Here is a 22,938-nt window from a genome sequence, read left to right on the forward strand (position 1 = left end):
TTCTCAGGCCACCTGTGCCATCTACGAAATCCTTTCTGTTCTGCAAGTGAAAAAAGTCCTCCAACAGGTGTTCCCAGAGCTCTTTTGTGCTCTGCTATGGCAGGTCAGCAAAACCTTGGGGCAAAAGATGCCTTTATCCGAAGGCCGACGGAAGCTGTTTCTAAGAGAACAACAACTGTCTGAAGGCAACCCGTGCAGGTAAACCTTCCTCTCTCAACAGCTCATCTTTTCTTTTAATAGTGGAAAGAGAACTTCTTACAAAGTAAATTTGCTTCCATCAAAGATTTTCTTCGTAGCATGACCAGGACAGACATAAATTGCTATTGTTAAAGGTCACTCTTAACACACAAGCAGAGTGGGATGGAGGTTTTGATATTCTAGACTCGTGATGGTGAACCTAGGGTATGTGTGCCAGAGGTGGCATGCAGCACTCTCTGATGGCATGCAAGCCGTCGCCCCAGTTCAGCCTCGCTGAGCACGTGCATGCACCTCCTGCCAGCCAGCTGGTCTTCAGGTCTCTGCCATGTGGGGGGGCGCGTGCACATGCATGCGGGGCTGGGGTGCATGCAGGGCATGGGGTGCGTATGCGCAGGGGACCAGGGTATGCATGGGGTGCATGTGGATGCAGGGGGCGCATGCAGGGGGCATGCACAGGGGCTGCACGTGCATTATATTTTGGAGGTTTGGCTGTGCACATTCGCGCACGCTTACGCTTTGGGCACTCGGTCTGGAAAAGGTTAGCCATCACTGTTCTAGGCTGATATTCTTTTTCTTGGATAGACTTTCTGTGTCAAGCCTGAAGGCTCTAGTATTAAAGCTCACCTGTGACCCATCGTTGGCAGAAATCAGAGAAGTGAGTATCTGGGCATTACTCAGAGATCCTAAAACCCATCAGGAAGGTGTCTGTCTGCTAATACGGTAAGAGAATTGTTAGTGATTTCCTAATGGCTTTAAGTACAGGGACAATATAGCTCTTTGTACCAGTTTTGGAAAACACAGTTGAAAGAATGAGTTAATTCATTTGTGTGCTTCTTCTGGACACCGGCAAGCTGGTGCTGAATTATATAAGCCTTGCTCTGACTCAATAGCATAACTTTTCTTATATTTTTAAGCTTTCTGTAAGGCCTTCGCTCACCATTTCCCCCAATATTTAAAGGAAAACATTAGCTACGTCAAAAATATTTAAATAAAAATCTTGAGTTATTTCAACTGTGAACCTATTATTAGATATGGATGGATGGATGATAGATAGGTATAGAGATAGAAATAGATGATATACTGTAGATATATATGATATAGATAGATGACAGATAGATGTAGATATAGATAGATTTAGAGATAGATGGATGGAGATGAGGGAGGGAGGGAGGGAGAGAGAGAGAGAGAGAGAGAGAGAGAGAGAGAGAGATGATAGATAGATAGATAGATAGATAGATAGATAGATAGATAGATAGACAGACAGACAGACAGATAAATAGACAGAGACAGGCAAGCAGGCTGAGACAGACAGAGAGAGAGACAGAGAGATACATACATACATCGGTGCTCTCTGACTTTGGTTGTTTGCTTACAGAAATATCTTCTTTCCCAACCACCATGATCTCCTTCCTTCCATTACAATGAACGAAAAGTGAAGAGGGTAGCCACATCATCATCCAATTCTTGTATTCCCTCTTCGCCAATTGGTCTTCATTCTGTCTTTGTATTGGCAAATATAAAAGGAATACAACACATGCATACCATTTGCATATCCTGGGAAACTGCAGAACACCTCCTGAATCTAAACAACACTCATACCAATGGAGAAGGAGAACATGGTGATGGCTCTACAGTTGAGTTGCAAATAAGTAAATAAGTTTCACAGACAAGAAGGGAAGCTGCAAAGCAAGAGACAGGCAGCATAATAAACAAGGAGTATTAATTCAACTCTTCCAGGGAGAGGTCTTGTCACATATGATGCTGCTTTGAACTAAATGAGTTCCGGGTTTTTTTAAAAAAATATTTATAAAAAACCCTTCATTGTTAAAAAAAAATTGGATATGGTGGAACCGTCTTGGCGATATCTCTGCCATACACAGTGTAACACAAGTCTCATGTATTCAGTATACATTACTACTAACTAATTATATACACATACTTAACCTCTTCTACACTTTACAATTACAGTTACATAATATATTACATTTATTGCTTCTTGTTTCACTCTACGCATTCTATGAGTTCCATTTTTGAACTTGGCCCATATCCCTTAACCAGTCTTTCTTTATTTTTCAGTTGTTTGTTTCAGAATAGACTTCTTCACTACAAAACTATCCAGAATATCTTACCATGGATAAATTCAGACTGCCAGAAGCTCCGACTAACAGGAACTGCCTTCTTGACAGAAGTAAGGCTTAGGACCTAGAATGCTGACAGCCTTAAAGGATTGGAGACAAGTTAGCATGAGTGGGGCCCTTTAATGTATATTTGTTTGTTTGTTTGTTTGTTTAGTTAATTAGTTAGCTAGTTAGTTAGTTAATCAAATTGATGTAGCTACCCATCTCACATAAAGTGACTCTGGGCAGGATGCAACATTAAAATAAAACAACAATATAACACAGTCATTATAAAAACAATTATTATAAAAACAACCATTATACAAATATAGACAAATCATTTTTTAAAAATTAAAATATTATTAGTAATTAATACAGGTCATAAATGGAGTACAATCAATAAATCATCTACATATTTTCTCCACAGCTTTGAAGGCCCACAGAAAAGGGCAAGACCATTTTTTTCTCACCATTTTAAACATGGATATTAGAGCAGGAAGTCTCTAATTATCTATGTAATATTTATTCATTTATTATTTTTATTGTTTTTATTTTATTATTTATTATATTTTATTTATGGTCACCATGATACAAAAGAGATGCTGAGACCCTAGAAAGTGTGCAGAGAAGAGCAACAAAGATGATAAGGAGTCTGGAGGGTAAATTGCACAATGAATAGTTAAAAGAAGTAGATATGTCTAGCCTAATGAAGAGAAGGATTAGGGGTTGACATGATAGTCATCTTCCAGTATCTGAGGGGCTGTCACAAAGACGACAAGGTTGACTTATTTTCCAAACCACCAAAAGGCATGACAAGAAGCAATGGGTGGAAGCTTATCAAAGAGAAATCCAATCTAGGACTAAGGAGAAATTTAATGACAATGAGAATAATTAATCAATGGAACAGCTTGCCTCCTGGAGTTGTGCATGCTCCATCACTGGAGGTTTTCAAGAATGGACTGGACAACCATTTGTCCAGGATGGCATAAGGTCCCCTGCCTTGAGTAGCAGGTTGGACTAGAAGATCTTCAAGTCCATTCCAGCCCTATGATCTTATGACCTCAGCTCTTCCAAATTTTAGCAAAAAAAACCTGACCAAAATTCAGCAGGAAACGGACCAAAACGTGGTGGCATATATTAGGCTTGATTTGTGCTCTGCATACATACATTCTGTTTTTTGATAAAGAATTCATACTTTCCTCTTCAACCAAATCTAAAATTGAACTATTAATATTATTAGAGTAGAGGGTTTGATCAGTTTTGACTTATTTATATTTTATCCTAGCCTTTTAGCTACTTTAAGTGCCCCATGGATAGATGAATTGGGGGGGGGGAATGAAATTACCTAATGTTGGAGCATGATATGAAACACATTGACTTACTGTAGGTGATTCAAGATCCCATCTTGATAGAAAAACTGCAGATAAAATCTCTCCTTCCAACCATGATGCTAAGAGCAGGAGACTGGGACCCTGGCATCCGTCAGATGGCAATCCGCAGTCTTGGGAACCTTCTCCTTGTGGCTCCTGACAAGGTCAGCTGTTGCCTGTTGAGGTTGTGTAAAATGTGTGAAGTATGTTGAAGGCAGGCACACGCTCTTGCCCCTTCAGTGAAGTAGATCTAGAATCAGACACTGGACTGTTGACTAGGAAAAATGGGCACGGAAGGTTTTCATTCAATGTTATTGCCTGCGCATGGACAGGGTTCACACTACATAAATTGCACAGCTAATGACTTAAGCATGTGATTTAAATGCAACCATTGTGATTTGGAAATCACAGTTTGGAACAGTGAATTCAAGCAACTATAGTTACTCAACAAACTAAACAAATCATGGTTCCATATTATATACAATAACAACCTGATTATGGTGTCTGTCTTGATAGATCCCACAAATGTGCTGTAAAATCTTTTTCTACGGGTATACTCACAATTACCTTCTTACCTGTATCCTTACAGATGAAAGGACAGAAGAGGACCATTGTAGCTGTCCTCATTGGAGCTTTGTATGATGAAAAATTGGTTCTGGAGAGTCTCAGGTTGCTTGCTCTGATTTTTCCACGCCTGAAGGGGAAAGATGTGGGTTTCTTATTTAAGGACATTTCTCTGAAGACCACATCATATTTGGCAGATGTAAGCAAAGGATACAGCTTCTGTTTAGGAACTGCTGAGAGGGCCAAGACCTATACCCAGTATATTACTAGGTATGGTCCTAAGGAGGTTGTTTGTTCAGTCTTATCAAATAACAGGCTTAAAAGATACTGGCAATTGTTTCTCACAAATTGCTCAGCATACATAGGATAAAGTCCAAGCAGCAGTGCCATTTGAGTAAGATTTGGGAGTAAATATCTAAGGCCTTACTTACTTACTTACTTACTTACTTACTTACTTACTTACTTACTTATTTACTTACTTACTTACTTACTTACTTACTTACTTACTTACTTACTTACTTACTTAGAATGATTAAATGGGGACAGTAGGACAGGGACAGTAGGCACGCTGGTGCGCTTATGCACGCCCCCTTAGGGACCTCTTAAGAAACATGAAAGGTCCACGGTAAACAGTTTAAAGTAAAAGGTATGGGGATTAGAAAGACTAACAATAGGATCAGGTACAGTGTTCCAGACATTTACTACTCTATTGCAGAAGTCATATTTCCTACAATCAAGATTAGAGTGAATTACATTGAGTTTGAATCTATTGATAGCCCTTGTATTATTACGGTTGAAATTAAAATACTCAGCTTAATTAATGTTCCATCCCTCAACACAATAAACTGTTTCCCTGCACATCGATGTACACAAAAGAAAGTTCATTATCTTTAAAGGGGAGGCTATTCAAAGTGAAATTTCATAATTACGCAATTGATAGTTTTACCCTTCATGAATGGATCTAATTCCAATCTGAAGCCACCTGTTATCAACTGTTACTATGGTAACAAATGCCATAGTTTAAGATTTTTGAGGGTTGATATGTGAACCACCATATGGTTTTCAGCCTAAACCCAATGTATTTTCTGCAGCAATATTACAAACCAGGAAGTCTAAGCTTATGGAAAAAATATGTCTTTTTTTCTGGCTATAGGACAATGCTGACCTGCGTGAGGCTGCACTATGTCTCTTTGGCATCCTGGCTGCTTGGACCAAGTTTAGATACAAAAGATTTTTTACTATCCATGCCAGAAGGAATTTGGTGTCCCTTCTAATACACCAGCGTGATCCCAATCCCAGAGTATCTGAGGTAAATTCCAGAGTAAATTTTGTAGTTGATAATCCTTGAACATGAAAAGAATTAAAAAGTTTGTTATCTCATTGAAGACTGCATAGACTTTGACAGTGGTGAGTTTCAAATTTTTTTACTACCGGTTCTGTGGTGTGGCTTGATGGGTGTGGCATGGCTTGTTGGGCGTGGCTTGTTGGGCATGGCAGGGGAAAGATACTGTAAAATCTCCATTCCCCACTCCAGGGGAAGGTTACTGCAAAATCGCCATTTCCTCCTGATCAGCTAGGACTCAGGAGGCAGAGAATAGATGGGGGCGGGGCCAGACAGAGGTGGTATTTACTGGTTCTCCAAACTACTCAAAATTTCTGCTACTGGTTCTCCAGAACTGGTCAGAACCTGCTGAAACCCACCTCTGGACTTTGATTGTAACTCTCACCTGAGTGTGGCTGAGTTCCAATCCTACTTCTTACCCCTGTCAATTATAGTAATAACCTGTTAATTCAGGCCAGGACTCATTTTAGTCCTGCATTTTGTTTGTATTATGTTCAACCACCAGTTCCCACATGGCACACAAGCAGCATGTGGAGATATAACCCCATCTCATTATTGCTCCCCTGCAAGTGGTATTTTATGGCTGACTTTGTTGTGCCATTTCAGCTTTAGTTTATCAGTAAATCATGGTTAAGCAAATTATGGTTTGTTTAGCTGTATGAACACAATAATTAAACTGTGCTATTCTTGAAGTTTCGTGAAGATTTGGAAGTATTTGGGCTAAAAAGAAGGTAGTCCTGGAATTTTGCAGGGTTTCCCCTGACCCACACCACAAAAGCCAGCACCACTCAGTCTTCCCCGACTTTGGAGAACATATCCTGAAACTGTTGGGCTAGACTGAGGAGAAGTAGTGAGTTGGATAAAAATAAGAGTCACTCTGAGAGATGGGTTGTACCTACGTTTGACAAATGAATAAATAACAAGTTATTCATAATTTAAAATGCTTGCTACCATTACACATGATTTGTATAAGAATACTGTCTTTTTCAGACATGCAGGACTGCTTTTCTGCAGTGCGTGACATTTTTAGTGAGAAGGAAACTAAGAATCTATATTGAAGAACTTTACCGTACCACTAATTTAACTCTTCCAAATCTACATGCTCATGTGTGCAGGCAGATGGTAAGAGAGAGAGATATCCTTGAATTAGCATACTCTAAAAACAGTTGGTATGGTCATTCAGCAAATCTATTCTGAAAACAATTTCTTTGCTTCCATATGCTTGCCACCTTTTTGAGGAATTACAAAATAAAGTCTCACTTTATCCACTTAGAAACAAAAAAAAAAAAAACATTTACCAGTACTGTACAGCAAGAGTGGGCCAACCCAAACAGGATCTCATTTAGTCTCTTTCAGCATCTCCATAGTGACTTTGGAAATCTGATTTTTTGATGAGAGGATAGGGAAACTAGAAGCAAACAAATACCATATTTTTCGGAGTATAAGACGAACTCCCCCCCCCAAAAGAGGGTGAAAATTTGGGTGCGTCTTATACACCACATGTAGCCCTGCCCACCCGCTGGCCTCTGCCTCCCAGCAATTTACCTCCTTGCAGCAAGCAGCAAACTACAAACACCCCTTTTCAGCTTCAGCACAGCCTGATTAGCACAAACAGTTGATTGTCTGTTGGATCAGCCTCCCGATCCTCAGCTGTTTCAGGCTGCAGGGATTTGCCATTGCCTATTGCTGGGCGGGCCTCCTGCAAGCAGGCAAATTGCTGGGAGGCAGATTTTTTTTTTCTTGTGCTAATCAAGCTGCTTCAAAACTGAAGCAGACTGTTTGCTGTGCTGGGAGGCAGAGGCAGAGTTATTGTGAGTGTTTTATGAGTCTTATTTTCTTCTTTGTGTCCTTTTGTTGTAAAATTTCTGTCTAGAATCAACAGTTAGCTGGAATTTAAAAAGCATTTCGCTAACTTAATTAAAATGTTACCTGAAGGAAAATAAAGAGAGGGGGAAAAAAGCTTTACATCTAACAAATTGCATGCTGAATAACTTACTGATTCTGATTACAATATCAATCTATGCAAAGAAAAAACTTAAAAGAGTTCCAAATTGGTAAAATTTCATATTATTTCCCATATCCATGCACTACGTATATCTTGTTTTCCTCCCCAAAAAAGGTAGGTGCGTCTTATAGTCCAAAGAGTCTTATACTACGAAAAATACCGTATATTACGTCTTTCTCATAGGTTTAAGGTACCTTTTTATTAGGTAATTATATCAAATTTGGAAATGATGCAATGGATGGAGAATAGCAAACACCATAGAATCTCATTGACAAGATTCAGTAGATCTTAACCCGCAGGAACAATGGGAAAGATCTAGTACCTGTAAAATGAACTTAACAGGGCAAATGCTGTCTCTTCCATTTGGTAGGAAAAATCAACAGCATGAGTAGAGAATGGGAGGGGAGATCATATTGGTTAGCAATAGATGAATCACAGTCTGATCATAAACCAAGAATGTGCCGTATAATCCAGGGATGGGTTCTAAATTTTTTTTACTACCGGTTCTGTAGGCGTGGCTTATTTTGTGGGTGTGGCTTGGAGGTCATGTGACTAGGTGGGCGTGGGTAGTTTGATGATGTCATATCGTCACCGCTACTGGCTCGGCCGAACCGGACCGAACCGGGAGGAACCCACCACTGGTATAATCGCTACAAATTCAATCCCAGATTGCATCAACAGAAATGTCAGTTGGAGGTATTGGCTATCTTGAACCTGAAACAGAGAAGACTTTAGGGAATGTAATAGCTGTCTTCAAATATCTGAAGGGCTATTAATTTTGAGAGTCAATCAGATTGTGCTCAGATCACATCTCCAAAATAAATAAATATTTCCATAATTATTATCTGTACTTGTTGAGATGATATTTTTATTTTAACCCTACTGCCACATAGAGCAATATAGTTTCCATTGAAGTAGATTGGCCAGAACTGCAAATATAGCAATATGGTGTGAGACAATCTGTTCCATGGTAAGGTATAAATCACCCCAAGCTTTTAAATAAGAAAATAGGAAAAGTCTGATTATTACTATCTGAAAAATGAAAAGTCCTGGAGAATATAGCAGTTAGGGTAACCCTATATCAAATCCTATCAGTCAATGTAAGTATCTATATTATATTATTGTAAACCACCTAGAATAGAATAACTTTGGTGAAATGGGCAGTGTAGAAATGTGAAAGATAAATAAACAATTTATAATATAATATACATAATTTAAAGAGATAGATATTTAGTAGTGGAAAATCTTTTTTAAAAATGTGTTTTATAGAATATGGTTATAAAAAGTTACAGGAATAATGTGCAGGAATAATAATGTATAGGAATAACACAGGAAAAATATCATAACACCACAATGGGATGTGTTTAACCATGGCTTCAGTAAAGAAAGACTTCAAGTTTCAGGTTTATGTTGGCCTTTGTTGCTGCAATAAATAAAATGCAATATTATTCTTGGTAAAATTTAGGTTGAAAATACCAACCCAGAAATGAGGAAAGAACTGTTGAAAAAGACAATGATCTATTTCCAAAGCAACTGGGAAGAGATCCAGATTAGAGCTCTTGAATTAACAGGTAAGAGACAAGGCCTGGTAAGAAGATCTAGAGTGCTTCAGCAAAGTTCATAAAATCAATAGGAGAAATTGAGTGGGGAAAAAAATGAGATGTGCCGCAGCGTGAGAATTTTTAGGGGACCACATTTTAAAAAATATATGCTATTGGTTTATTTCAACAATTCTTCTATGCAGGTTTATGGTTAAGATGCTAAAGGGGGGGGGGGGGAAGGTCCCAGAGATTGGTGGCATGATTGTTCTTATCATAGTACTTCTTACATGTTTTAAAAGATTGAAATGTATTCAAAATTTCTTTCCCTTCCCTTTTTCCTTCCCTTCAGAAATCATTCTGGAAAGCATGCAGATAGAAGACCTGGATGAGTCTATTAAGCAAGTTCTGCTGAATTGTAAGCAATATGAATGAATGAATGAATGAATGAATGAATGAATGAATGAATGAATATATACACACCTAAGTTTATAGTTTCCAAGGAGATCAGCATTAGATCTATTCAAGAAAATTAACAGAATAACAGAGTTGGAAGGGACCTTGGAGGTCTTCTAGTTCAACCCCCTGCTGAAGCAAGAAACTCTATATCATTTCAGACAAGTGATTGTCCAATCTCTTCTTAAAAGCCTCCAGTGTTAGAGCAACCACAACTTCTGGAAGCTAGGTGTTCCACTGGTTAATTGTTCTAACTGTCAGGAAATTTCTCCTAGGTTGCTTTTCTCCTTGACTAGACTCAGGGCAGCTTACAATGCGTTAAGCAATAGCCTTCATACTTTTGTATATTTATACAAAGTCAGCTTATTGCCCCCATAAACTGGGTCCTCAATTTACCTACCTTAGAAAGGATGGAAGGCTGAGTCAACCTTGAGCCTGGTGAGATTTGAACTTACAGTAATTGCAGACAGCTGGTGTTAATCACAATGCTATCAGTCTGCTGAGCCACCAGGCCACCAGTTTCCATCCATTGCTTCTTGTCCTGCCTTCAGGTCCTTGGAGAATAAGGTGAACCTCTCTTCTTTGTGGCAGCCCCTTAGATATTGGAAGACTGCTATCATATCACCTCTAGTCCTTCTTTTCATCAAAGTATAATTATAATTATAGAAATAGAGAATTGCCTTGATGTTTGGCATAGACCTGAATCTTTGGAGATCTTCACACAAGTGGTTCTTAAAGCATGTGTGCTTTTTCTCAGACATGGACAGTGATTATCGGCATCAATGCAATGCTCAGAACTCAGAGACACTGGGAGTTGGGCAATATGCAAATTCAATAAATCCAATTCAACTCAATAACATTCAATAAATCAAAATCTCAAGATATTATTTTGAGCCAGATCCATTTTGTGTGTGTGTGTGATGTGGACATGGCAAAAGCAAATCTGGAACCTCACAGGGAAAGGATAGAATCCAGATAGTCTTGCATATAATGTTGCCAAAATGAGGACAATGTTGGCCCAGATCCATTCAGAATTAAACCGTGATCTCTGGCCAAGTGTTTGGCATGGCAAAATGGTACAATCAATATTTTAGAACAGGAGTCACTGTAATGTTGTGGAGTTCTCACACAAAGAATAAGGGAACAGTGAGGTTTAAAAAAAAAAGAAAAGAAAAGAAATGCATGAAAAGCAGAAGAAGGACATTCTCACCCATTTTTGGCTCTCCGCTGTCCATTTAGGTTTAGTCATAACTAATATTCATGCTTCCTAGAAAATTTTATTTGGATTGCATCGGCTGGGGTCATTTGTTACCTCTTACATTAATTCATTTCATTCATGTTTAGAGCCGTGGTGGCTCAGTGGTTAGAGTGCAGTACTCCAGGCTACTTCTGCTGATCACTGGCTGCCTGCAATTTGGCAGATCCAATCTTATCAGGCTCAAGGTTGACTCAGCCTTCCATCCATCCAAGGTTGGCAAAATGAGGACCCAGATTGTTGGGAGCAATATGCTGACTCTGTAAATCACTTAGAGAGAGCTGTAATACCACTGTGAAGCAGTATATAAGTCTAAGTGCTATTGCTATTGCTATTGCTATGTTGCACAATAACAGGAGGATAAGACCACATATGTATAACCCTTTGCTCTCCTCAGTCAGAGATTTCAAAAGACATACTATGAATAATGTGGTTGCTCTTTTAAGCCTGAGCAAATATTTTCTGGGTCCCTTCTCATGAGTGATATAAGTGATAAGCTTTTGCCTGACTGCCTAAATGAGTCTCTGTGTGTATAAGAGCCGTGGTGGTACAGTGGTTAGAATGCAGTATTGTGGACTAACTCTGCCCACTGCCAGGAGTTCGACCCTGATCAGCTCAAGGTTGACTTAGTCTTCCATCCTTTCAAGGTAAAATGAAGACCCAGATTGTTGGGGGCAATTTGCTCACTCTGTAAACCACTTACAATGTGCTGTAAAGCACTAAGAAGTGGTATATAAATTTAAGTGCTACTGCTACGTGCTATGTGTGTAAATGTCTGTGTAAATAAAATAAACGTCTAGGTTTTCATGAAGCCAACAGGAGGTTCCTTCTCACAAAATCTTTCAGCCTTAAATGTTCAATGCTTGTTTTCAAGATCAAAATGAAAGAGTTGACATGTCAACTTAAGATAGAACAAATATTTGCCATATTTCTAACATTGTTGAAGATCTGTTCCATTGATGCCATTCACCTACCTGTTCCTTCTTCCAGCTCTTATAAGGCTTCAGAAAAACACTAGCTATGGTTTCAATGAACATTTAGATGTGCCCCAGGCAAGTGCCGCTGTGGAAGCTTATATCATCCAAAAGTGGGGAGAAGATCTGTCTAGAACAGAATCCTTCATCAGTGGAAGCAATGGAATCCAAAGATCTAATCTGTCTTCTGTAAGTCATCTTGGAGCAACTTTAGATACAGATGCAGTCTAGGACTTGCATGAGTAATTTTTCTCCTGTGAGTATGGCCATAACATCAAGGCGAATAAATTACTCCCTTTTGTTTGGTTAATTGGTAAATATTAAACACTCTCTGTTTTCCACTCATTATCCCTCTCTGATTCTTGTAATAAATATAATAAAAGAGGCCATGTCACAAATGCTGGTTTTTGTTTTGACTTAGCTCCCTAAGTCTTAGGGGTCCTTTTACTTGTTTTCCATACATTGTTAAGGCTCTACAGGAAAATCTGATAGCAGTCACTGAGTTGTCAAAAGAAAAAAGAAAGAGAGGGTTGAGATTTACAACAGCTAAAATAGAATACCGTATTTCTCGGAGTATAAGACGCACCGGACTATAAGAAGCACCTACCTTTTTTGGTGAGGAAAACAAGAAAAAGAAATCTGCCTCTGCCTCTGCCTCCCAGCAATTTTGCCTCGTTGCAGAAAACAGCAATCAGCCTGCTTTACTTTCATTTTTGTTTTCAGCATAGCTTGATTAGCACAAGAAAAAAAAAATTTGCTCCCAGCAATTTATCTCCTTGCAGCAAGCAGCAGAGGCCCGTGCAAAACAGCTGAGAGCAAAACAGCTGAGAGTCGGGAGGCCAATCCAATCAACTTTTGCTAATTAGGCCAAGAAAGTGGCAGAAACCTGTCTAGGCATTTGCCAGGAGGTAAATGAGCAGGAAACTGGTGGTGCCCATTCCATGGGCAAGAGATTATCAGTTCCTTAGCGATAGTGATCAATCCAACAGGCATGAAATTGATGGTCTCCTATCAAAGGGCAGAAGTTCATCAGTCCCTCTTTGATAAGAATTATGCTAGACAACATGACTCTGAGGTAGGACGAAGAACTTCCCTTCCCTTCCCAGTCATCTGTGAAGACATTCAACAGAACACTTATTTGTCTGAAATGGGTTCATGACTTCTGGGCTACATGCAGTTATGTCTATTGCCCAGCTAATCTTCATCTGCCCATTTTTTTTGTCTTTTAATGACCCCGTAATCCTTTACATCAGGGTGGAGCCAGGGCAACTGAATGGAGATGAATGTTTACTGACTGGATGCCCTTCCTGTTGCCATTGCAGAGTTTGCAGCAGATAATTACTCATTGTGCCGAGAGAGAGAAATATCTGCTGCTACTTAGGATTGAACTCACAGCCTCCTGATTGTGAGGCGAGAGTTCCACCTCTAGACCACTGCACCACTCTAATCTTCATCTGCCCATGCTTAAATTAAATCCTAGTTCCAACGGCTCCAAGATTCAAAACAAAGCTAATCCCTAATATTATTAATCATTGTGAAGTATATAGAAGATTTTGCCATCTATTCTATTAGGATCCAGTTGGATATTCTATTTTTGCTATTCGTCACAGCAACACAAACGCTAATATCAAATAAAGCTAAGAAACATTTATACTTCTCCAACAAAAAAGTTTAAATCCCTTGAGTTTGAAAAGCTACTTTGTAATAAATAATTAAAAAGATTTAAATTGGGCAAAGTTAATTTAAAAATCTTCACTTGGGGTGTATACACAAATCTTTCACTTGTGAAAGAAAAGCAGGGTGATTTACATTTAAAATTAAAGGTATTTGGGCAATTTAAATTTCTGAATCAACTGGATCAGGGTCACCTACTTTGGTGCCAGTAGGTACAATTTGAAAATTTGAGAATGTATTCTGTAAACTAATACAGTTGTCAGGGTTCCAAGTAACACCCCCAACGAAAGAAGACTCCGAGGCTTGAGTTTCCTCAAAGTTCCATTTTATTAGCAATGTCATATTGGCACATCTGGGAAAACCTGAATCTGAAAGTTTCCAGGTTTTCCCCAGCCAAAAGAAAGTTCAAGTCCCTTCCCCTGCACACACATGTCCATCACATGATCCAATCAGGCACCATCCAAAACTGGAGATGCTTCCCAGTCACCTCATCGCAACTGCAGGGCAAGGTGGCCTTGACTCATTGAGAAAACAATGTTATTTTGACTACGTATGACCCATACTCTATGCAATCCCCGCTCCCGTTTTCCCACAGTAGAAAATGTGGCAGGCCTGAAGGACCAAATGTAAAAGATGGCTTCCAGTCTGACAACAGTCCTATCGGGCTTTCAACATATAATATTCATTCCTATACTCATAGTTCTCCTTATCATAGAACCCGAGGGTTGGAATAGATCTTGAAGACCTTCAAGTTCAATCACCTGCCTTGAGCAGGAATTCTCATATTTTCCCAAATGGTTTTCCAAGCTTTGCTTGAAAACCTTCAGTGACGGAGCCCCCATGACTCCAGGAGACAGGCTACTCCACAATATATGGACTATCCTGGTCTGGAAATTCCTCCTTATTTCAACGTATGTTTTATCATTGTAAAACGTCTTAATCTGGTCCTACTGTCAGATGCTATAGAGAATAAATCTTCCTTCTTCCCTGTGACAGCATTTCAAGTGTTGGAAGACTGCTATAACACCTTCCCTTAGACTTCTCTTCTTTAGGATGAACGTTCCAGTTTGTTTAACCATTCTTGATAGGAGTTACCCTCTTAGATTGCTTGGTTTTTCTAGATCCATAATGGCGAACCTAGAGAGGCTCTGGAGGCTGGGGACAGCAAAAATGTCACTTCCTATCCAACCAGGAGTTGGGAAATGAGCCGTTTCAGGCCTCCGAGGGGGTGGGGAAGGCTGATACATAGAGAGGATCTGGAGCCAGGTGAGAAAGAAAAATGGGCCTACCGGGCCATCGAGTGCCAGGAGCGGGGGGGGGGGATTTACAATTTGCTTCGGTTATTTCATGCTTAGATTACTACAAAATTCTCCTGACGGGTACTCCAATTCTCTCCATCCTCTTGATCCTAGGTCAAAACAGTCTCATTTGGGCTCATTCTCGACTCTTTACACAATTACCATGCTTGTTATATTACAGAGTTATTTATTTATTTATTTATTTATTTATTTATTTATTTATTTATTTATTTATTTATTTATTAGTTCGATTTATATGCCACTCTTTTCCGGAGACTCAGGGCGGCTTACAATGCATTAAGCAGTAGCCTTCATACTTTTGTATATACCTGCTTAGTAGGGCTTTCGGACCCTCCTAAGCGGTGTTCTTTTTTATACAAAGTCAGCTTATTGCCCCCACAATCCAGGTCCTCATTTTACCTACCTCGAAAGTATGGAAGACTGAGTCAACCTTGAGCCTGGTGAGATTTGAACTTGCAGTAATTGCAGGCAGCTGGCAGCTAAGTACTACTTTAACAGCACTTAGTCCACTGCGCCACCAAAGCTTCCAATTTTAACAAGAACCTATTTCAAAGAACTGGCCTTTGTGTTCAGAATCAAAATCTTCCCAGTGTCTATTTCCTCTTGCTTCTCATTCCAGGATCACAGGTTTCCGGTTTCAAACTTTGGAATCAGCTCCTTCCTTTCCTTCATCACCCCGGTAAAAGTTTAATGCCTTCAAGACATTTTCATTTGGCTAGTTGGTGAAATAGTCCTGGCTATTTTACTCTTGTTTTCATTAAACTGGGTTTGTATTTGTTTTATATTAACATATATGTGTGCTTGCAGTGTCATACAGGGCTCCCTAAAATGTATACGGTGATTGGATTGGATTGGATTTCTTTTAGATAGAAATTTTTAACTTGTGTTCTGATTTGTAATGATGATGAAGAAGAAGAGGAGGAGGAGGAGGAGGAAGAGGAGGAGGAGGAGGAAGAGGAAAGAAAGAAAGAAAGAAAGAAAGAAAGAAAGAAAGAAAGAAAGAAAGAAAGAAAGAAAGAAAGAAAGAAAGAAAGAAAGAAAGAAAGAAAGAAAGAAAGAAAGAAAGAAAGAAAGAAAGAAAGAAAGGACCACCTTTGTTGTCCCAAATTTAAAATAGACATAGTAGCCAGTGGGATGCAGAAACCAGAAGATGGCAGCAGAGGGCTTATGAACATAGAACCAAATAATTCCTTGGATGAGTTCTGTGCAAACTGATATATCAATTCCATAAAGTGTTCACATTTATGCTGGTCATAATATTTATTTATTTATTTATTTATTAATAAATAAATTTAATAAATAATAAATATTTGACTGATAAATGTTCACAAAAGAACCTCTTGAAACGGTATATTGCAAATGAAGGAATCCGAACTGAAAATCACGTCCTGTGCAAATACTTTTTCCCCCCCTTGTAGCTTTCTCACCAAAGAAGATCTTGCCTTGCCCCTTACGTATCTTAGCAATACTCAAAGTCCTCAGATCTTGTGTCAAGGTAAAACCATATTTAGAAAATGAGAAAATGCATCATTCTCTATGCTAAAATAAAGTTCGGCTTTCCAAGCAGAGTGTTCTTTTAGTCAAAATGTCACCATGTGCAAGAAAGGAAAACAGCAAGTGTGGGATAGATAATCCCAAGATTTGTGGAACCATATCTGAACATAGTTAAAGAGAGCAGAAGCCCAGTGAACAAGCAATATGCCCAGCGGCCATAGAAAACTAAGTGATTGTTAAAGGTCATACATGGATTATTCTGGAATAGAACTGGGCTCCAGCAGAGATTGAGTAACAGAGCATTGCTTAGTATCTTGTATATTCACAATATTTTAAATTATTTTTATTACTGAACGTTAACAAAGGTAAAATGATGCAATAATGGTAACATTCCATGTAGCATTCATAGCATTTTAACATATTATTAAATCTAAATCATATAGAGAACCAGTTGGTTCAGTGGGTAAGGTGCTGGACTAGGGAGTCCTAAATTCTAGGTCCTGCCTTAAGCACAGAAACCAACTGGATGATTTTGGGCCAGTCATTCCCTCCCAACCCAAGGAGGAAGGCAATAACAAATCCCTTTCAAAAATGTTTTCAAGAAAACTGCATGGAAATGTCTGTGTAATTGCAACCTGACTTGGAGGCACACCCACACAAAATAGAAGCATACTTGCATAATAGTAAAACAAGCATATGTATAATACCGATAGTAGAATAACATAATATTCTTTATATTGCCCAAAGAGTGCAGTTCCTACATGTGCATTATTTGATTTTCAAAACACAGAAATTTGCTATCATGATTCATTTGAAAATGCACCAGGAAACAAAAAAGAGCATGTTCATTGGACAGGAAGAAAACATTAAAGAGAGAGAGAGAGAGAGAGAGAGAGAGAGAGAGAGAGAGAGAGAGAGAGAGAGAGAGAGAGAGAGAGAGAGAGAGATGAAATGGAACATCCTGGAAGATAGTATGACTCGATGGGAGCAGTCAATAAGACAACCTTCTGTTGTAGTTCCACTCAGGAAGCAATTATCAATGAAATCTCAGCTCCAAATCCATCTTCGGTTGAAAAATGGAAGCTATGCATTTTTTTCATTCATTAGTGTTATTCAGGAATAAATAAGGGAGGAGGTGCATCTCATGAGGATTAGTTGATAGAAATGGAACCTCCTTCTTCTATTACTTTACCTCCTGTGGCCTTCTCACAAAGCTTATTTCCTTTCTTCAACTCCACCCTAATTTGTTTATCTATCTATTTAGAGGTTGCCCATCTCCCTCATAGAACAGCTTAATACTAGATCCACCCTTTACTACCAAAATTTTGTGCATGGGGGGGGGAGTGGGGAGTAAAATAAATATGCCATAGAGATCAGCACCCTCATCCTATCCATAAATCAATAAAACTGAAGAAAATGGGGTACTCAAGCAGATGCAGATGTTCTCCGGTTTTGATTCAAGAGTAGGAACAGCTTTGCTGGATCAAACCAAAGGCCCATTTCATTTTAATTTTCATTGCCCTTTTGGTGGAATGACCGACCAGATATTTCTGGAAAGACTACACTCTGGAACAAAATGGCAGTAATCTTCTCTTATTCAACAATGTGATCTGCCAGTTAGTACTTGAAGAGCTTGGAACATTGCAACATTGCTTTACGTAAATCTTCTTGTAATAATAAGACTTGCTGAATACTGTCTTCTATAACTCATTTAACAATCACGTGAGATGTTTAAAATCCTTCAGGGAGTGTCTGTTACAGAGTTAGAAATCCAACAGAAATTAAATACAGATTTATACAGAGATGGGAGACACAATCTGAAGTTAGATTTTTAAAAAAGAAAGTTTACATATCTTATCCAGTCGGTAGGAATGTAAATGTCTCCTGTGTCAGAATCCAATAATCTTGCTCAAATCCACCTATTAGCCTATAATTATAACAGCTGGATCTATTAGAGTCCTAGTATTTTTAAAAAATGAGTGGATGTGTTTCGTGTCTGTGAATTTTTAGCATCACAAGTTCCTTTCCATAAAGAGAGATCAGCTATGTCACATAGTGGCAAAACAAATCCCCTAAATACTTTGTTAAGCTTTAGAGATTTCCTTGGCTATCCTGGATAACATCCCCTAACTATGTAGGTCCTTCAAGTGACCTACATGGATATTAGCAAAAGAAACTAAATCAACTAAATCCAATGAGGTGACGAGTTCCGCAAATGTTGTTGAATTGTAAACAGATGGATGGAGCTAATCCAAACAGCAGAGCAGATCAAATTAAGTTTCTCTGCAAAAAAGATAACATTATTGCTGAACATGCTAGAACTTTGCCTTTATTTTTCAGCAATTCAGACTAGAAACCCAACTCTAGCTGATTGCTATGTAACATCTTTCTAGGGCTGCTTAATTGGTTCTGAACTCTGATTCTGCAATGGTGTACATTTTATGGGCCTTCTTTTAGTGAAAATGCCCTGTTAACCTAACGAAGGGTCAGGATGGATAGATTAACACAATGAGTCCAGGAGTGGGTTCTACTTACCTGTACTACCGATTTGCATCGTGCCCGCACTTCTGCGTGCACAGATCAACTTTGATGACGTCTCGGTCAGTGGGTGGAGCCTCCCGCCAGTTTTACTACCGGTTCTTGCGAACCGGTCCAAACCAGGGGCAACCCACCATTGAATGGGTCTATTTATAGGATTCTGACTCATGAGAAAAATGGATGGAAACTAATCAAGAAGAGGCGCAACCTAGACCTAAGGAGAAATTTCCTGACAGTGAGAACAATTATCCAATGGAACAGCTTGCCTTCAGAGGTTGTGGGTGCTTCTTCACTAGAGGTTGTGGGACACTACTGTGGCTTCCCAATATTAAGAAACCTCAAGGAATCAATGAGGGGGGGGAGGCTGGTAAATTATTTAGATATTATACCTGTTTATTGATATCTACTGCAAGCTTGAATTTTAAATCATTAGCAAAATAAAATTATTTCTGAAATGTTATATCTTTCAAGAACAATAAGGCTATGCCCAAATCATGTTTAGTTTCACAGCATGGAAGTATGTATTTGTAGGCAGATTACACTTACTCAATGACAAATGTTAGACTCAAGACCAGGTTGGCTTCTTTTATTAATTTGCAAATATACAGCTAGAACATAAACAAAACTAGTAGTAGGACTTCCTTAGTTAACAGGAAGACTTGCAGAGAAGCATAAGAAAAACCAAATGCACAGGTATAGAATAGGTGATACCTGGCTCAATAGTAGTAACTGTGAGAGGGATCTTGGAGTCCTAGTGGACAATCACTTAAATATGAGCCAGCAGTGTGCTGCAGCTGCCAAAAAATCCAATACAATTCTAAACTGCAGTAACAGAGGGATAGACTCAAGATCACTTCATGAAGTGCTAATACCACTTCATACTGCCTTGGTAAGACCACACTTGGAATATGGCATCCACATTTGGTCACCATGATAGGTAGAATTAAGGCAAGTTGATATGGATGTGCCTTTAAGAAGTAAATATTGGAGTATGTTGGTAGCATAATTAGGGGTGTATGTGAAAGAACCCAAAGTGTATTTATCTCTATTACAAGTAATAATGAGGGCATAGTTCTCTGCTCAGGATTCCTAAATGCTGGCTGGGGAATTTTGGGAATTGAAGTCCACTCCTCTTAAAATGGCCAGATTTGAAAAACACTGGTCTAAACCAGTGGTGAAATCCTCCGAGGTTTGCTACTGGTTTGCTGCGTGCACGCATGCACAATACGCGCCAAACACCTGCTTCGCGTGCAGGCGCTACCACGCAGCGCTGAAAAAGAAGGCTTAAGCCTTTTCTAAGGTAAGTAGAACAGCAAGGGGGGGGAAACAGCTGTGCCACATGATTTAGATTCGACAGAAAGCAATTTCTAGATTTCCTGCTTTCTAGCGAATATAAATCACGCGGCACAGCTGATCGTCGGAAATACCGGTTCGTCTGAACTGCTTCGAACCGGTAGTATTTCACCCCTGGTCTAAACTCTCATAACTGAGTTAATATCAATCAGTTTCACTGCCAGTTCTGCTCTTCCCAAACCATTTTACCTATAGAAGAAGCAGCTAATAGGAACCGCTAGTCTCTCTACCAAAGTCAATATACGGTCAAGGGCTCCAATCCCTCATGCTATTTCTTTCTTTCTCTTTTTATTTATCAATAATTACTAGCCTTGCAATGGTCAGGTGACCACTCAATAATACATAGGCAGATGGGGTTTTTTTAAACAGGAAAAGAAGAGGAAGTGGGAACATTTGTACTGCAATATATATATATATATGGCAGGATACTTTGAAGGGGGGAAATGGAGTTTTCTTCTGGTGTATTTATTTTTAATCTTCTGTTAATCTTTGTCATCTTTAATTCAAAGCAGCCCCTTCATATATCCAAGCACCAGGAAGATTTTCATAGCTCCCAATGTCCTTTTACATTTTCTTCCTTTCTGTTTACAACAATCCTCTGATCGAGCAATGATCAGCTGATAATGTATGATTTGTCAAGAAAAGTGGGGGGGAATGGGAGCAATAGGATAACTGGAGATCATGTAGTGATTCCTCCCTGCCAATGAGAATGGTTTAAAAATCTGCTTCTCTTTTGAATAGAGCCATTCCATAAATTATTGGCTTCTGATTCAGCCAGCATTAATTATGAAATGGATTTCTCTTCAGAATGCAGAGCACAAATATTTTTCTGAATTATGCAACATATTTCCTAATATTTAGATCTGCAAGCCTAAAAATGAAAAAATATGAAAGGCGGTATTAACACACACACACATACACACAAATACACAAAGAGAAATTAATGTGTTAAAATTGCATGTTTGCCAAAAAGAAGGTATCTATAATGAATAAGGATACCGTATTTTTCAGAGTATAAGACGCACCGGAGTATAAGATACACCTTAGTTTTTGGGGAGGAAAATAAGAAAAAAGCTGATTGGGAGTGGATCGGCCTCCCGGAATACCCCCAATCAGCTGTTTCCAGAGGTGAATTTTAGCAACAGGTTCCTTGGTTGTGAGCTCGGTGCCTTGCTTTATTTTGCTTTTTTTTCTGCCTCTGAAACTTCTGAAACTCTGTTTCAGAAAAAACTTTTTTCCCTGCCTCTGAAAGCCTCCGAAACAGAGCTTCAGAAAAAAAGCCTCTGAAGCTCTGTTTGGGGGCTTCTTTTCTGAAGCTCTGTTTGGGGGCTTTTTTTCTGAAGCTTTGTTTCTGATGCTTTCTTCAGCCTCTGAAACCTCCGTTTGAGAAGCTGGGTGGGGCTACATTCGGAGTATAAAACGCACCCAGATTTTCACCCTTTTTTTTGGGGGGGAAGGTGCCTCTTATACTCCGAAAAATATGGTAACTAGATTACAGGCAGGTGTAAATTTTACAGAAGAAACATTGAATAATGTTGAAGATAGTAAGTTGAAGATAGTAGAAATGGGTTGAAGATAGTTGAAGATAGTAGAAATGGGTTTCCTAGTAAGTGTACAAGAAGACTTTAACAATGAACAGAAGTTGAATGAATGAGAACCAAATACAAAAGTAACCAGTAGGAAAGAAATATGCTGATGTGGTGGTTTGATGGTAGAGAAGAATGAATGAGATTGAATTGCAAAGCAAATGCATGGAAGGAAAAAAATGAAAGGAAAAGATAGAGGGAGAAAATCCTGATTGGATAAAGTTGATGATATCCACAAAAAGAGAAAGGTGAAAAATTTTAATAAGAAAGGTAGGTACCAAGCAGTGTACAATTTAGATAACAGCAAGGACAGTTTGCAAAATGGAAAAATAGGGAAGAATAGGTTGAGTAGTGCTGGGGTACACAAGATTTACCAGTAGAAGAGAATATTTGTAGCTCAGGGTTGAACTGTGGAATCCTTGGTGGTTCTCTTGCTTGTTTCTTGCAGACATTTAATAAAGCAACTAGGGAACAGTGCCTCGCAGAAGATGTTACCTGGCTGGATAATAAAACATCTGCAAGAAAACAGCCATGCTCAGAGAACACCAAAACTCCACAAACAAAACTTTGTTGTATTTCCTTTTAACTCATGCATTAATCTGTCACTATTCCTTACTGCTTTTCTACATTTTGGATAATATGGATTAAGAAGAGCTGTATGATATCCCCTCCAAGAGATCCTGAAGGCTCCCAATGATGTTCAGCAATGTATTTGTCAGGTACAAATGCTCTGCCCGTGCCAGGGATCAGCTATAGTGCAGTAGTGCAGGGGTTAACCCAGACTCCCACCTGGTCAGCTCCTCCCATAGGCCCCTCCTTACCTGAATCCCCGCCTACAGGTATAAAAGGTGGGCACACCTCTCCTCACCCCAGTTCCTGATGCATTCAAGTGATGATGTGATGAACCTGCAAATAAAAGAGTTATATTTTACCAGATGACTCAAGTCTCTTTATTGGGCCTGATCCACCATTCCTTGTAACAAAATGGTAGCAGAGGATGGTTGGTAAGGCCCAAAGATCCCAAGCCACAAAACAAGGACCCATACCTACCTGCAGAATGGCGACACCTCCGAAGCAACGGGAGAGCAACCCATCGGACTCGCCAGGGAAGGCAGGAACCTCAGCCACCCCCAAAGCCACAGCGACGGAAGAAAG

Source organism: Pituophis catenifer, unplaced genomic scaffold (genome assembly GCF_029215685.1).
Source record: "Pituophis catenifer annectens isolate HBS135680 unplaced genomic scaffold, rPitCat1.0.hap2 SCAF_1, whole genome shotgun sequence".
Taxonomy (NCBI): Eukaryota; Metazoa; Chordata; class Lepidosauria; order Squamata; family Colubridae; genus Pituophis; species Pituophis catenifer.